Source organism: Oculina patagonica, chromosome 9 (genome assembly GCF_052425735.1).
Source record: "Oculina patagonica isolate OP01 chromosome 9, crgOcupat, whole genome shotgun sequence".
NCBI lineage: Eukaryota > Metazoa > Cnidaria > Anthozoa > Scleractinia > Oculinidae > Oculina > Oculina patagonica.
In genome coordinates, this window is record NC_135766.1 from 27480495 (window position 1) to 27493635 (window position 13141).

The 13141-nt window shown below is 39.1% G+C and overlaps 1 long non-coding RNA gene and 1 pseudogene across 2 annotated transcripts in view; one reads left to right on the plus strand and one right to left on the minus strand.

Moving 5' to 3' along the window:
- LOC144664839 (uncharacterized) overlaps positions 1-13141 on the plus strand; it is a 44339-nt pseudogene that overhangs the window by 28318 nt on the left and 2880 nt on the right. Inside the window, exons 12-19 of the transcript XR_013572858.1 lie at positions 257-442; positions 693-873; positions 1524-1826; positions 2473-2754; positions 3887-3955; positions 4796-4966; positions 6958-7168; positions 12188-12405. The product of XR_013572858.1 is annotated as an uncharacterized LOC144664839 (transcript). The remainder of the gene's footprint in view (positions 1-256; positions 443-692; positions 874-1523; positions 1827-2472; positions 2755-3886; positions 3956-4795; positions 4967-6957; positions 7169-12187; positions 12406-13141) is intronic.
- Positions 5103-5345, minus strand: LOC144664863 (uncharacterized). Its single transcript, XR_013572873.1, has 2 exons — positions 5233-5345; positions 5103-5159 (listed from the first exon to the last, which is right to left on the minus strand). It is a non-coding gene; the product is annotated as an uncharacterized LOC144664863 (long non-coding RNA).

Sequence of the window (13141 nt, forward strand, 5' to 3'; positions counted from 1 at the left end):
GGCTACCTAGAGCATGCAAGACGCACGCAAAACTGGCAGAGGGCTGGGCGGGCGGGCGAGAAAAGCTGCTGCTCGTATGCTAATAAAAAAACTGAGTCACGGGATTAGCGTAATACGTGACATCCTAACTCAAGCCCAGCTCCCACTTCAGGGTGTGAGAACCTCATTTCTCGCCTCTTTCGCAAGCTTAGTCGGCTGAAAAGCCATTTCCTAACTGTCTGGTTTTGACCTTGTTTCTTTTTCAATCTCGTTCCAGGTTGTGTTGAGCATGTCGGAGGCAAACCTTGATGGTAACGGGTATTTCTACCCACTCAAGAACCACGATGATGCTAACGATCCGCTAGTGCCGCCCACTCCTAACCAGTCCCCTCACAGTTCTTTTAGATTTAAGGGGCCGAGAGGACCTGGTGAACCAGCAACCGAGCAAGGTATGACTTAAGCAGTGCAGGTGAACAGGATGTCACTGTTAAATAATCTACGTATTTTATACCATGGAAGGAACTGACAGAGCTTTTGTGTTATTACTGGGGATTGTAGTTCTGGAAAAAAAAACCCTGTCGTATAGGACTGACGTTTTGAAAAATTGAGCAAAGTTCAATTTCAGAGTTGCCTTAAAATGCTGAATTTTCCATTTGACTACCATTTTAAACCTGTTAAACCTGTTTTACAACTCTAGTGTATTTGTTCCTCAGCCGGTTCTCCCTGGTTATGGCAGTGATTACGAGGAAGAGGCACGATTCGCTCCGAATGGACCGGTAACTAGTTCCCAGCCTCCCTACAGCTCACCCGAGAATGAGCTCTTGAAGCAGCAGCTGGTTGATCATCATCGGGACAGTCCCAGACCTCCATTTACCCCACCACAGATGGTGCAAGGTATGACAGTAATGTATGCGCATAATTAAAAACCGTATAATTAACGCACTGCACGCGACTATCTCTTCTGAACATAACGGTAACTGCTATAAACACTGATAACTAAGAATAGTTACGTGAGCAGAGATTAAAGAACAGACAAAGGACATAAGTAACTTCCTGTCTGATGTAAACACTAAATTTTCGGTTACATCGATTAAAAGATTCTATGAATTCGAAGTTGATCTAAAATCATGTAAAGATATAAAAGTTAACTTATCTTTGAACAGACCGATACCTTGATTTAAACCCGTAACTTAAATTAGATATTTAACTCAATAAACCCTGCATGGATGTTTTAAAACGGTTATATCCACTATTAATTCCATGCATATCAAACAAAGGACACTTATTAATCCATTCCTATCGACAGTAATAAACGACAGGCTACAGTTTTAACAAAATAACTACTAAAAAGTCTACGTCCACTCCTGCAAATTTCTCTTTTACTAAAACTGAAAAAAAAAAATAATGTTTCGTCGTCGTTACCAGGGCCCTCTCGGCGTTGCTTTTTAAGATGGCGGCTGGTCGCCCATAGCAACGCCACGAAGGCCCTGGGGACGAAGTACGTTTTGCGCATGTTCTAACCCTACTGTAAACTTCACTTGAAGCGTACACTGTCAAGCAATACCACACGTCACCAACTCATCAGCCCCAGTCTCCTCAACCAACGTCTAGCTACCCCCATTACGCCGCTGACCCCAACAGAATGCCGTCTCAACAGACTAGACCAATGCCTCATCACGGTCACCAACAAGGAAGTGGTCGCTTTCACGACGATCGCATGTCCCCGAGTATGCATGGTTATACCTCCCCTGGATCGTATTCCCCTGGTAGAATGTCCCCTAGCGGAGGCCCCGGGGCTAAAAAGTCCCGGTTATTGCCTCAACTTCCTCCAGGACGTGAACCGATGGGTAAGACATGAAGACACGACTGAGCTAATTTTAACGTCACACAACACTTTGTCACGCCACACTACACTGCACACATTACCCTGTCACGCCACACCACACTTCTGAAAATATAATGTCACGCTACACCACCATACTGCACTATTACTGTTTAATTGTACTTTAAAGTGAGTCACATTTAAACTTAAACTCAGTTATTTTAAGTATTACAATAATTTAATTGTTATAATTCATAGGCACATTTTTTGGAGATTTGAAGAAACGAAAACAATATTCTGGAGCGTAATTTTTCTAATCGAATAAGTGGCATCGGAAGACGGTGTTTAAGAAAGCGTGTAACTTTAAATATGTTGGATACAGTAAAAAAGAAAACAATCAACAAAGTAATAGGATAACAATGCTACTGGGGGATATTACATTAACATAAAATAACAATAAACGCAAAATTTTTTGTCTCGGAACTAAATGAGAGACAGCTCTACGATTTGTGTGTACAGCAAAGCTCATAGGCTTGCTCCACACAATAAGAAAAGAAACAAGAAAAAAACATGGCTTAGACAACGTCAGCAGTGATATTTCTAAAATTAAACTAAAAGTATCTAAGCTAAATCCTAACCTGAATTCTAAAGTTAAGCCATCTTAACCACAGACGAAGAAGAGCGAGCCAGAGCCGTTAAACAGAAGTTAAAAGACATCGACCCAGCAAGAGCTAAATTGGTAGTCGGCGGCGCCAAAGGGAGGATGGGATATGGCCAGGCCCCAGACTCCGTGTTTTCACAAAACGAGGGGATGTATGACCCAAGCATGTCCCCGCGACCTGGACGCCAGTCACCGAGGCCGACGGGAAGAACGGGGAGTCCGTCACCAATGCAAGGGCCAAAACATTCCTTGGGGATGCCCCCACACCATCAGGGGTTGCATGCTCCACAAGGTAACAGTCGGTGATGTAGCTCTAAATTCTTGTAACTAACATTAAAGTAAATGTATAGGAATTAGTATGGAGAATTGACTGGGGGCACGATGTAGGTTTTTTTTTAGCCTCTAGGTTGTGGTTTTGAAAATAAAAATTCACTCTGAAGCCAATCTTTAATTTTTGCCAAACTACACCATTATGATCACATATGACCATAGTTTAATTTTTTACTGATTTCTTAGCAATAGATGGTGGGAATTTGAATAAAGCTATGCTATGGTAACCTCTGTTGCTAGGAAACCAGTAAAAAATTAAACTATGGTCATATATGATCATTATGGTGTAGCTCGCGACCCTGCGTTGGGTCTCAACATGACGCGCAGATAAGAGCGCTATAAATGTTATTATTATTATTATTATTATTAGTTTGGCAAAAATCGAAGATTGGCTGGCTTCCGAGCGAATTTTTATTTTCAAAACAAACAACCAGCGGCTAAAATACTACATCGAGCCTCCTTAATACTAAACAAGAATGCCCTGCCTTCCTAAATAACAGTGAAGTTAAGCTTAGTTTCAATTACACCTTAAAGTGTTTCGAGATTCAGTCATGAAATGATTAAATCTTTCCAAGAGGATTGCTGTGAAAGACTCTAAAAGTAAAGTCAAATACTGAGGAGAATATACTATATACTAAATACTGAGGAGAATATACTATATACTAAATACTGAGGAGAATATACTCTATACTTAATACTGAGGAGAATATACTATATGACTCTGCTTCAAGAAGGAAAAATTTAAGTACAGAAATCCTTATGAATAAAGTCATATAAAATGTAAAACTGTAAGTGATGGAAAGCTTGAATGAGGTCATAATTCATCTAACCTCACTGTCACCATTTCAGTGCTCGCTACATGAAGTCAAATGCTATGATATAACTTCACCGCTGAGCGCTGGTCGTAAAGTCTAACATTGCCGTATTACTGTTACAGAGCGCATGTATTCACCTGACATGAACACACATGAACAAGGAGTGCCATATGAAAGCCACAGAAAACTCATGCTCACTACATGAAGTAAAGACCTATGATATAGCTACACCGCTGAGCGCTGGTCGTTAAGGCTAACATTGCTGTATTACTGTTATAGAGCGCATGTATTCACCTGACATGAACACACATGAGCAAGGAGTGCCATATGAAAGCCACAGAAAACCTCGTGAGTTCACTCACCTATCACTTCACTATTAAACCTGCAACAGCTTTAAAAACGTTAAAAAATAACTTGATAGTATGACATCGTTTTCGCAGCCTAACCTTAATTTCAAGTGAAAAGATAAACGCGTCGATAATAGCACTAAAGAAATGAGCCTTTAATATTAAAGGAATATTGAATAGGATAAGAGTAGAATAAAATTTGTTTTGAAACAGCTTAAGATGCTTTATGCATTCTGATTGGTTAATAGCTATTGACTATTTCACCGGTAAACCGCACGGAAAGTTAAGTCATTCCAAAACTGCAAAAAAATGACACACATTTCTCAGATTTGATGGCTCAAAAAAACCACGGGGGTTGTTGAAATGAAACTTGTAAATTAACCTACTTCGGTGGGCTCGTGATTTACGGTCTTTTCTCTTGCTCTCACAACATCGCTTAAGGTTTATCGAGTCCATAAACCATTAAATTACTTTGTCTTTTGCGAAAAATAAATTCTATCTAAATAATTGAAACTAATTTCTTAAAGAAATAAGCAAAATTTACGTTGCTACCTGCATTGTAATCCATTTCCATCCTCGCCACCCTCACTTCCAAATGGGTTCCTGACATTTGTCAAGTTCTGTCAAAAAAAAAAAAAGAATCAAACCAATATAGCTGGGTTTTCAGTGATCTTGGTAGGTTTTTTTTTGTTTTGCGAAATTAGCAATGATAATTTTGCCCATCTCTCCTTGAAAAGCTGAGGTGAGACCAAATCCCGTCGTACTTTACAGGGCACCCTAAGATTTGTGACTTGTATAGCTTTGTAGATATATTTTTGTCATGTTTCTTGTGTTTCTTCAGAGGACGGACGTACGCGTCGCCGTAACAGCTTAAGCAGTTTACCGAATAACGACGAAGGCGAGAGGCCAAGGAGTCCCTTTCCGATACCGAGTCCAGTCCCTCTCGGTCATGGCAGGAGTCAGAGCAGCTCAAGCTTGCACGAGAGAGAAAGAGACCGCGGCCTCTCAAACGGTGAGTTGGTGATAAGATGCAAAAATTTCTTCACTTTTATTAATTTTTTTACTGTTTTGTTTAGACTGGAGAATTTGTAGCTACAATTTGGGGCGTGACACTTCATGACTACTAAAGACGTTAGATATTACAACTAGCTAAGCTGGTCTTAACAGACTGGCAAACCAGTGTCAAGGGCGGGAAAACGTGTAACCTGCGGCAAGCGCGGGAAAACATAAAAGGCCGGAAAACACGAGACCCGTGGCAAGGGCGGGAAAACGAGTAACCTACGGCAAGCGCGGGAAAACATAAAAGGCCGGAAAACACGAGACCCGTGGCAAGGCCGAAAAACACGGGGAAACGCGGGAAAACGCGGGAAAACATGTGACCTGTACCAAAAGAGGGGAAAATATTAAACCCGTGACAAGGGCAAAAACATGAAACTTGATAGAAGGGCGGGAAAATGTGTTTCAAGAGCGGGAAAACATGACAACTGTGGCAAAAGGCGGGAAAACATGAAATCTGTGGCGGGAAAACTTGTCAGAGCATTTTACCAAGTTTTATTCTGTGGTAGCGAAGCTAAATAGAAAAGATTCTTTGCCGAGACGTAGCGCTTTGTTGATGTTAATTGACTCTGTTCGTCTTGTCACAATGGGTGTTTTGAAACAATCTCTCAATTAAGAAGTGTAAGTCTATTTATTCTGTGTAGAAACACTGATCATTGTAAATTCTTTTGCTTCATTCGCTAACACTAACCATTCTTGCTGAATACTTAAGGTGAGTTAAATCTTTCATTCTTTGTAACATCTGTACTTACTATGGGTCTTAGCTAGAATTCAACAAGTCTCTATTTTCAGTCAAGGTGAATTCAGCGAGAACCGAAAAATGCCAGAGACGACACTGGTCATGCGAAAACTGCTGGCAGGAAAGGAAATAATGTTTTCCTTTCTTTTCTAGTTTTCGCTCGTCCGAAAGTGTTCAATTGTTGTTTTTGGGTCTTGTTCGGTGATCCGTGCTAAAATAGGGATTGCTTGCGGTCTATTCTTTTTCAAATAACTTATAATTTTAATTAATCCACTAGTCAATATACTTTTTTGGTTCCTTCCTAATCAACTTTTTCTGCTATTTCTCTGTTTCCCGGGCCTTTAAGTAAGTCTTGAGTCTCCGCTTTTCAAATTCAAGTAGTAAATTGCCAGGTAACTCTTCTTTCTCTCCCTTCAAACAACTTCAATCAGTAGTTCCAGAGCTTTTGTCTTAGCTGACTAACCAGGCTTGCAGAGTATTGGGATGGGGGGAGAGTTAGTTTGAGTGTGCGTTTTGTCCCTTATCGGTAAATCTGAAAGCCTGAACCAGCGATTAGCTTAGTTCAAACTATTACAAATTTTTCCACAAAATAACGTTGCCTATGCCAACCATACAATGAATTGCTTAGTGAAAACCTGACTTGCTTGTCACGCGATCTTTCTTCCTTTTGGAGGAAATATTGCGTGACAAGCCAAAAAGAAGCTCTTGCGTTACTGCTTTTTTGTAATGCAATCCCGTTTCAAGGTCTAGTGGTAATTTTGAAGAATATTTAATATACAAACGGGATTGATTAAAAGGACTATGTCACGGAGATTTCGCAGATTTTTGGTCTAAACTGTTCTGAAATTAGTGGAAACTTAATTTGCGGATAGGAATCAAGCCAAGGCTACAAATATCAATTTTTTGAAGACGCGCGGAAACAATTTGAAAACGTTTGTCTAACGTTTTCAAATTGCAATCCGTTTCCATCCGCGCCATCCGCAGCCAATGATGCTAGTTAACAGTTTCAGTGCTCTAATATAGCAATTTTTAATAAAAATGAACCATTATTTCTAGGTTCATGCGACATAAATATAAATTTTGGCTGTTCAATAATCTGGTAAAATCGCGTGACATAGTCCCTTTAAAGCTACGTTTATTAGATTATAAGAGGTTGTTGTACAGTTATTGTATACTGACGATTTGTTCCCCACCCCTCTCATCCACAGGAAAGCTGCTGGCTCGAGAAGAGGCTCGTTCCGGCAGTCTTAATAATCTCCATGTCTTCCCTACAGGGGGGTACATCAAGCCTTCCCGCGGGACTGGTCGCAGTGAGAGCTTTGGAGGAAGTGGGCGGAGCAGTCGGTCATCATCCATAGCAAGTGACAGGAGTGGCAGCTTAAACAGCATACCAGGCTCGGTTACTAGTGTCGAGAGTAGGTAAGTACTGCTGAGTTGTGTGCTTGTGGGCTCGGGTCTTACCACTTTTGTTCGGCAAAAAGTGCCAAGTTGATAAATGAGCGTTTGATTACAAAAACAAACAAACAAAACAAACAAAACTATTGAAGCCGTTTCTCAGCAGCCCAGTAATAAATAAGGAATAAAGCAATTTTCAATTAAGTGAAAAAGCAAAATCAAAATAATCACTCTGGGCCAATCACAAAGGAAAATACAGACACAGTACAGTGAGCAAATCAAAACTCGAAGGAAATACGTATAGCCGGCACGAAGCGCGGGAAAATTTGCACGAGCGTGTCACGGTTGGTTTTAGTTTTACTTCTGATTGGACGAGAAAGTGGTGCGAGTTTTTTTTTAAACCAATCACAAAGCGCAGTAATGCAAAACCAAGGCAAATGCGAAATACTTTCGACATTTGAGTGAAAACCGCTCTGAGTAAATCAATTCTCAATTTGTAGGTGATTTTTCAATGAATTGTTGGAATGATTGATGTGTAGGCAGAGCACGTACTCTTTTAAAAAAGCAAAACCTGAATGGCGTTTTTTGTTTTTGATACTATAAAGATAACGCCCACGAGAGAATATTGCTTTCTTCTGCCGCCAGGCTTTTGTTTGCTTATTGTTGTAAAATATGACATATAACGCAAGTAGTTATGTTGCAGGTTAAATCGGTTTTTAAGGTTAAAACCGTTTACAGCCTAGTTTAATCTGTTCAACCTAAAGAACTAAAGAATTAAATAACTAGAATTCATTAAAAGGAAGTGCAGTAGATTGTTATCTTGAGGTTGAAATAGAGTAAACTAGGCTAGAAACGGATTTAACCTGAAAACTGATTTAAGCTGCAACAGTTACACAAAGAAAATTTTCTCTCTTGTTAAAAAAAAAATGCCGGATCGCATACTTGAAAAGCTGAGTATCCACTTAAGTTCGAAGACCAAATAAACGAGCCTAGAGGCTGTAGGATTTTTTGAGCTCACTTTTTTTTACCACGTTTGTGTTATTTTGTAATTAGCTAAGAGGTCAGTTTGTTTGCGTTTGAAGAATAGCATAGTATTTCAATTTTGCGTATAGTTGCAGGATTCATTCGTTAAAATACAAAAATGTTAAAAAAGTCGTTCAAAAACTGAAAACAGGGTGACTTAAAACATACAGGAAAGCTGAGAAACGTTCGAGGTTTCTGTGAATTGTGTGTCAAATGTTAAAACCCAAAACACAATTAATGTTGGAACTTTTTAATTGCTTTTTGCCCATCTGGGAGGCGTAACACTAGGGTTGATTTTTTTTAATGGGTGAAAGTTCTAGATAATACAATAAAATGTCCATATACGAGCAAGGCTTGTAAAATATACCACTCGCTGTTGAGAAAACCAAATAAATGTAGTAAAATCTAATTTTAAGTATGGACATTAAATTTTCACATTTTTAAACTCAATTCACACATTTTAGCTCAAACCTTAAATTAGCTCTTCTAGGTGGCACTGTGAATATTTAATAAAATCTTCTTTTAACGAGCTCGTTAGGCATATGTACGTAGCTTTTATTGGTGATGTCTTTAAGCGAAAATGCAAGCGAAAACAAAGGTATTATATAGATAATAAGTTGACGTTCGACAAAAAAAGTTCGAAATACCAGCAGGACTTGTCGATCACCTTAGAAACTAGGCGCAAAATTGAAATATTCAAATCACTCGTCACTGATGCATTCATTTGGTGGCTTGTTTTAAATGCCAGCTGTCCTATTCCTGCCCTGATCAATAAACCGACCGGCTGAACTGGGCGCGTGCTCGTTAAATATTACCTTGTGATCGCAGAGATTTATCTTGCACGGAGTTATCACGTTTTGCCGCGCTCATGTCAAAAATTGAACGAGTGTTCCAGACCGTTGCAACTCACCTATGGGCTCCTGTAAGGTACTTCACTTAAACTTAAACCTCTTTTTATCACTTTCTGATCTTTTTATTGTACTTATGACGAGTTGTATTGGATTTCCCTTTTAAAAAATTCATATAATTGTGAAGAGCGATACGCACTTTTGTTAAACAAAGCCGAGAATATAAACCTTAAAGGCGCACACAAGCGAACTAAGATCGTATGCCTTAACTAAGCTTTTAATATTATTGTTTTATTTACTGCGGCAATCGAGGACAAGCTAAGTAAGTGTGTTTATTTGCTTGGCCGGCAGGATGTGCTTTTCTGACACGATTTGAACAAACATCACGGAAGTTTCGTTGAGTTCTGTTAACATGACAGGAAGTCGGAAATCACAGCAAATAAAAATTATATGGGAAAATAAACCTTCCTTTTAAAGAATCGTTAAATAAATTCTAGCACAGTTTTAATTGTTTTGTGTTTAGGTGCTTCGCGCATTTTTGTTTATCTTTCACTAGACGAAACGGCAGCATTGACGAGGCACTCTTGATGAAAAGAGGCTTCTTTTTCTCCCACTAACCAAAAGATTTAAACGGAACGGGAAAATCTGTGTTTAATCTCCAGATTTTTATAATCTCAGTAGTGATTTACTGTTGATTGAGGCATTTTTTCTGTATATGAATAATTTATGTTCTTTTATGTACATAAATTATTGTGGATATGATATATTTATTTCTTCTCGCCTTCGTTCGCATTCAATTACCTAACCCGTTAACAGCTAGAGCGACAATTCATTTGTCTAACATGACGTATCACTGGTTTGGCTGTTTTAATTCTAACAAGCATGCATATAACATGAGATGTATTAGCAAGTCTTCAATACGACTTAACAGCGGTCGGTCCGTACGAATTGTGTTAGAATTTTGGAGCTAAAAATGTCAAGTTTCTTTGAGGTAGTAGGACAAGCTGTTAGGGCTAAAAGAAGGTGAGCCGAAATTCCATATTCTTCACATCCTGGAATCTGTTACAGTATTTATTTAGTTATACTATTTGTCTGATTCCATGATGAACGCCGACCTCACGGCTAAATGACTTTCGCAGCTTGAAAATGAAATTTAAAAAAATACCCTCCTTTAATATCAGCTGGAACAAGTTCAATTGGTGCAGAGTTTATTTTGTGAGCAACAAGCTCGAAATGGGCCTCTCTATGCCTTAACGTCACGTTTCAGTTAAAAGCTAATAAGTTGCTCATTTGAGAGAATTTGCCGAGAGCTAGAAGCTAACGCTGCCATTTCCGCGAATCAGTCTGTGATTTCCTTGAAGAGTTTAACAGTTTTCGAGTACACCTTTGTAAAACTGATACATACAAAACGACTTTTCACCCTGGGTCTCCTTACATCCAATGTAGTGTTCATTTATTCACGCCAGACAACAATTCAATAAATAGAAACGAGTTCCTCTATCGCGGTACTTCGTTCATCTCGTTATTGCCCTTGTAAGCTGTTTAGCCGATGCGCAAAGCTCTAGTTTCACTGTGGCCACCTCGCAAACCGTTAAATACTTTAAATCGTGTGCCTTGTTTAAGAAGGTTTGTTCCCTATCGTTTTACTTATGACATTTTAGACATCAAATAATAGCTGTTTAGTGTTAACAAATTGCTGTAATAGTTTAGCAGAGCATAACAGTGTACTTAAGCTGGATAAGAGTAGAGAAGACTTGAACCACACAAAGCGAATTTTAAGAAAGAAAGAAAACGGGAATATCTCTATTCTTTGTTATTTTAATAGCGTAGTTTTAATCCAGTAAAGTGTTTTTTAACAACTGCCATGTAAAACAGCTCGTTTTTTATTTATAAATGCACAAATTAATCGCTGTTTGTTTTACTCCGAATGTTTTGTTGATTGAGACATATTATACGCGTCGAAGCTTCCAGCCTTGCTCTAGGCTTTAATTTTAGAAAGGCAATTTTGTGTTATAGTTCTCTGTTATATTTGCGGCTCTAGCTGTGTCGGTTGCGTGTTTAAGGTGCCTGGAAAATAGAAACTTGAAGGCAGTATCCAAGCAACAGAAAAACAGCTACAAAATGTCAGCTTTACTTAACTCATAAAACTACCCTTTTAACATGCAACATTGATTGATCTTAAGTTACGCGGAATATCAACCAGTGCGCGGTGGACAAAACAAAGATTAAAATTGGGTTTTAATTAGTATTTATTTAAGTTCATACAGGACGTTACGACAGTGGAAATAATACTCTTCACAAGCGTGTTTTTTTAAGTATTATTTATGCTCTCACGACATCCTCGTTCCCAGGGCCTCTTTTCTTTTCGCTCTGTCGCTCATGGGAAGCGGAAGAACAGGGACCTGGAAACGAGTTTGGTCGTCCCTGTGATTTGGACGTTTTGGATTGAAAAATGGCCATTTCGTTTTTTTTTTTGGGGGGGGGTGGGGGGGGGGGGGGGGGGTTGAAAGGGGGCTCATGTCAGTAGTATTTTTGGCGTTATTTTTGGGCTGATCTACGTTGAGAGGATTTTTGTAGAGTTGAGTCTTTTTACTGTTAACATATGTTCTAATGTTTAATACGTGGTATAGATGTTTTTCAAAAATTTGAGATATTCTCGAAGGGGCGATGTTCAGTTGTAACGGTTTGTCTTTGTCTATTTGTAACGTCGCATTTAAGAGACATTTTAATCTCGAAAAAGTCCCGTTAAAGACATCTCAGATATTATTATTCCACTATTGCGCCATTTTACCATATTAGAGCACAAGAACGCGCAAAATATGCCACGTTGTTACACTGTAGAAAAGGAAAAAAATATGGACGGACAAACTTACCGAATATGCACCCAGACTTAGTGTAAAAAAAAAAATAGTGGAGTAATAAATACACCTTATTCAATGGTTTAACATATAATACGAGCGGACACTTTGCTAATTGCTCGTATTTTTCCTCACCCCTACGGAAAAATTACTCGCAACTCGCAAAATATCCGCGCATATTATATGTTACACCACCGAATAAGGTGTATTTATTTATTTGTTTTATCTGATTATATTTGTATTATGCGCTTTTCTGGCTCTTTATGTCTTGAGTGCCCTTTTCTTAGTTAAGCTATCTCTGTTTTTCTCCGCAGTCCTTGGGTTCCGCCGGGAATAAAACTTGGAAACGAGGGTCACCTGGGTGATTTTATCGATGGCCTTGGCCCGGCTCAGATTGTAGGACGTCAGGTACTGGCCTCGCCCTCTATGGGAGACATTCAACTAGCGCTGTACAACAGAAAAGGGATGTTGGAAGTGGAGGTCATACGAGCCAAGGGTTTGTTACCGAAACCCGGCTCAAAAATTTTACCAGGTAAACTAAGATTTTATTTAGCCCGTTTTCTACTGGAAACAGCTGTGTTTTGTGGCTATTGGATTGGTCGAGTTTTCCTTGTTTTATTTGGGAAAAACAATTTTCGGTACCAGGGTGCAGGAGTTTTTTTTTTTTGGCGGCGAAGCCTTCGCAAAAACCACCGATCGACTCGCCGCAAAATAGGTAAATAATTCTTTTGGCATCCAGGATACGTTTTCGGTTGATAGCATTGTCACGAGCTTCACTTCAAAAATTTAAGCGCCTAAAGGAGGGTCTGAATAGGGAAAGTCACATGTCGGTAGTGAGTTAAAATTTGGTATTACTTTGCCCGTTGTAGTTATATTCTTTCGCCCTTTGTCGCTAGGTTGAAAACTTGGTATTTTACAGAAGTGTATGGGCCTCATTCGCGCTTTTGCCACCCAAAATTAATTATTTTGTCGTTTATACGCTTATATCTTCTTCGCCCTTTGTCACGTAGTCGCTTAACCCCATTTAGACCGCTCACTAAAGTTTTGGAAACTCTTTAAATATCTGGAGTCCAGTTTTGATAAATAGCACTATGCCAGTGTACTGAAGCTGTAAACAAGTGATATTGTTGTGATGAGTCAGGAACTTTAGATTCAACTTGAAAAAGTCAGCCTAATTTTAAGCTCGCCCTATGTGGCGGAAAAAATTTTCAGGTAAAAACCTACGACTACTCCAGGTTTTCTTCAACAATTCATTTTACTTTTTCATA